The 4,503-nt window shown below is 41.8% G+C and overlaps 1 pseudogene; it reads right to left on the bottom strand.

Moving 5' to 3' along the window:
- Window positions 1–2,409: 2,409 nt before the first annotated feature.
- Window positions 2,410–4,169, bottom strand: Btbd10-ps1 (BTB domain containing 10, pseudogene 1; annotated as a pseudogene).
- Window positions 4,170–4,503: the final 334 nt, after the last annotated feature.

Raw genomic sequence — 4,503 nt, 5'->3', positions numbered from 1 at the left:
GTAGCAATGAATATCCTAGTAAGAGCACCAGTGGAAGGGGAAGCTCTGGGTCCTGCTAAGACTGAACCCCCAGTGAACTAGTCTATGGGGGGAGGGCGGCAATGGGGGGAGGGTTGGGAGGGGAACACCCATAAGGAAGGGGAGGGGGGAGGGGGATGTTTGCCCGGAAACCGGGAAAGGGAATAACACTCGAAATGTATATAAGAAATACTCAAGTTAATAAAAAAAAAAAAGTGTAAAAAAAAAAAAAAAAAAAAAAAGAAAAAAAGTCCCCAACAATGTTGCAATAATATTTTCAGATAAAATATTGGCCCTGAATATTTTTCATCTCACCAAGTTGTCTGTTTTATGCACTTGACCTTCCAAAACTTATGACTGATTGGAACAAATACAAATACCTTTGTATTTGTTAGTGACATGTTTAGAAATGTATTGTGATAACTTTTTGTTTGGCTTTTCTTGTTATTCACTTATTATTTTAGGGAATATTGCACTCCAGAAGTTGGTACTGATTACAGTTACAGAGTGGCTAAGGCTGGCAGACTGGTCATGTTTCTAGCTAGAGTTATGAAGAAGGGAAGGGTTTTTTCAAACTCTTGAAAGATAATTATAGTTGGTGCACTGATACAGAGGTAGGCATAAGTATAGGATTCCTCTTTTGCTTTTTTGGCATTAGAAGTAGTGTCGGGGCCTGCATAGGTAGCTTACCTGTTAAAAGCACTTGATGCTTTTGCAGAGGACCCACGTTCAGTTCCCATCACCATGTGGTGGCTCATAGCCACTTGTAACTCCAGTTCTAGGGGATCCAATGTCTTCTTCTGAGTTCCATGGTACATATATGTGCATTCATGAAAGACACTCATACACATCAAATAAAAATCTTAAAAGAAAATCTTATCGATGATAATTTTTAATATATAGTAATTTTGATATATAGTAAAATTGAATAGTGTCAGGACCCCCATATACCCATTAGCTTGTTCTAACCATTATCACTTCATAGTGAGCCTTGCTTAATTGACATTCCATTACCTATTCTTCACTAATTTATCACTAATTTTCATTCTAGACATTACAGTACGAAACCCCCTTTTTGTAAAATCTTGTAGTCAGGCAGAAGAACATGATGGCCCTGCATTGAATTATGGGTTGGGAAGTTCAGCCTCTGATTACTAAGAGATATGTGGAAAGTGTAATTTTTCTTGGCCCCAGTTTCTTTCTGTGTAGGCCCTCCACAATGACCACGCTATACATTAGAAACATCTCAGGATCTGTAGGAAATATGGAACATGTTGGGAGAGCAACCTTTCTTTAATAATAAAAAGAGAAGAGGACCGAAAAGATGGTTCACTGCTCCTTCACTGAGCAATAGCTGTCTGTGGTTCTAACACATGCAACATAATAGATAAAACGTATTTTGTTACTTTAGATATTATACTTATATTAAATCGTATTACTAGCCTAAGTCATGGTCATTAGTAACCTAAAGATATTGTTTTTGCCCAAATCATTCCTTTAAAAAGCTATGCATATATGCATATATAAGTATGTGCTTCTTTTGCACATGAGTGCAGGTACTTGCACTGAGCTATCTTTCCAGGCCACACCCCAAAATTATTCTTTTTAAAAAAATGAAATTTTATTTTGATGAAAAACTCGAGTTTACAACCACTTTGTAAATGAAGAGCAAACAGTCCATTTTCCTATCCCATAATGCTTAAGAAAAAAGCATTAGTAAATAAATATATGAATGGATTAAAGAAAAGGCAGACTGGACAGTAAACGACCTCTTGATGGTCACCCTCCATGCCTGTGATTCACTCTAAAAGGGCTGCAGGCCTTTGGAGATGAGTGAACCAACAGCATAAGCATCAAATTTCATCTTAATTGTTTAAATAAACCCAAGATAAATATGTTTTTGCCTGTTGTGGGCCAACTATACATACTGTACTGAGGAGTACTCTGATAGAAGCATTTATGTTATGTTGTACATCACAGCTCTAAAATGACTTCAGCAGCTCCATTTAACAACCATCTATAAAGTGCAACTCTGTCACATTCTGCATCTTACCTGGGGCATGGTGAGGATCAATCCACACTGAAAGTACCCCAGCTGCCAAATTCCCATCACTTCTGAGAAGACCTAGCTATGTGAAAAAGAACTGTTGTAGTACAAAGAACCAATTTCCCACACCTCTTGGTAAACAGATACATTTATAGAACTGGAACCAGGATGCTAAAGTTGTACTTGTTAAAAAAAATTCAGCTACCTTTGGTCTTTAAAAAAAGCCTACTGCAGTCTCCTAAATGTGTGCATCTCACGATGAAGAAAATCGGTCACAGAGTGCAGAATGAGGAGTATGACGTCGCTGTGAAGAGTAGCATGCTATGGTTTCAGGAACATTAGCATCACAGCATTGACTTCTGTGCACCAGGATCAAGGTCATTGTTGCTGAGGCGGGGTGGCTGGGAAGGCTATCCAGCTCATCCTCCTGGGGAGTAGGGTGCATGACTACCAGCTGGTCCTGGGCAATGTCTGCAGCAGGTGCTGCCAGGTTGGTGATAGATTTACTCTTTACACACCGAGAGTCGACATGCTGACTCTTTCCTTCCTCCTTCTCCCAGGACATCTGAATGAAGGGTCTTTGGACATAGTTGTAAATGACTTCTGGACGGCCCCCTGGCCTTTTCTTAACTTTTCCTTTGTTGGTAGGGTAGCCTTCTATTCCAAATCTAATCTTAAGACCCCTCTCTTTCAAAACTGCTTTGGCCACATTTCTGTTTTCAATGTACTTTGAGAATCTATATAATTTTGTGCTATGAATAACCTGTGAATACTCCTCTCCCATCTGTGGTGGATACTCCTCATCCCAATCAACCACATCATCGTCTGTAAGCACTACTATATGGCACTCTCGTTCTCCACCCTGGGCCCTTGCTACCATGAGAGGGAGGATCATTTCCTCCAGATAAAATTCAAATTCTCTACGTGCACCATCGTTTGATAACTCATTCATAAGGGCACCGAGATCTCTACATTTAATTGTGCTGTATTCCAAAGAAATACAAAGGTAATTGCATGCTTCTCTCAGTTCAGGAATAGATATGCCATCAGGACAACTGATAATTCCTGTCTTATAGTAATCCAAAATAGCTTGAAATACAGTAGAACCAATTCCCCTTGCCACCTCATATTCTCCCTTCTCATTGGGAGGTGAGAAATTGTATTCCCGGTCAGATCCAAACATTCTGCCCAACATTGTATTTGGATGTGCAGGAAAAATGGACAGGTCCTCAACAAATCTGGTGTTATCCACTATCAGGGTCACTCGCTCAGATGTCCTCACATTCTGAGCCCCTTCTTTTGCATTCTCATACACAAACACCATCTCCACAGATGTCTTTTTTTTTTTTAATTAACTTGAGTATTTCTTATATACATTTCGAGTGTTATTCCCTTTCCCGGTTTCCGGGCAAACATCCCCCTCCCCCCTCCCCTTCCTTATGGGTGTCCCCCTCCCAACCCTCCCCCCATTGCCGCCCTCCCCCATAGACTAGTTCACTGGGGGTTCAGTCTTAGCAGGACCCAGGGCTTCCCCTTCCACTGGTGCTCTTACTAGGATATTCATTGCTACCTATGGGGTCAGAGTCCAGGGTCAGTCCATGTATAGTCTTTAGGTAGTGGCTTAGTCCCTGGAAGCTCTGGTTGCTTGGCATTGTTGTACTTTTGGGGTCTCGAGCCCCTTCAAGCTCTTCCAGTTCTTTCTCTGATTCCTTCAATAGGGGACCTATTCTCAGTTCAGTGGTTTGCTGCTGGCATTCGCCTCTGTATTTGCTGTATTCTGGCTGTGTCTCTCAGGAGCGATGTCTTATAGCTACCATCTGAGCTTGACTGGCTGTTGTTCCTGCTACTGTTCCCATTTGGGGATGCTCTTGGAGGACAAAGACTGCTTGGACGAGACGAACTATGGTCTTTTTTAAGTTCAGTATGATGCTGCCTTGTTGGTGAAGTCACATTTCGAATGCAAGGAGTGAGCTGAGACTCAGCTCTCTCAAGAGATGAATCGTGATCTGTCACTTGATCTTCGTCTATCTCTTGATGTCTCATGTCCACCACTAGCACCATGCAGACTCATTTTGGTTTGGTCGACTCCTCCCTTAGCAACATGTGAGGCGCATCACAATAGGGCGCCCACTGCCTCACACTGTCTCTCTGGTGACCCAAAGATGACAGGAAAGGGGCGGGGCACTCACTGGGTTACTCTGCCTGGCCTGCCAGTTAATCATTAACCAGATCCCTCCAGTGCTAGGCGTGCCTCCCTCCAGCTGTGCCTACCAGAGCCGCCTTCCCGCCCCCAAACTATTCTTGTTTTGTTGTTTATAGTTTGATTTGTCTTCTTGGTTCATATGCTTTACTCTTTTGTCTTAGAAATCAGGATTACTTGTAGTGCATAATGCTTGAATCTTCTGTGTAATGACAGCATGGATTAAAAAAAGCAATTG

Source organism: Rattus norvegicus, chromosome X (assembly GCF_021556685.1).
Source record: "Rattus norvegicus strain SHRSP/BbbUtx chromosome X, alternate assembly SHRSP_T2T, whole genome shotgun sequence".
Taxonomy (NCBI): Eukaryota; Metazoa; Chordata; class Mammalia; order Rodentia; family Muridae; genus Rattus; species Rattus norvegicus.
This window is presented reverse-complemented; position numbering and strand designations above follow the sequence as displayed.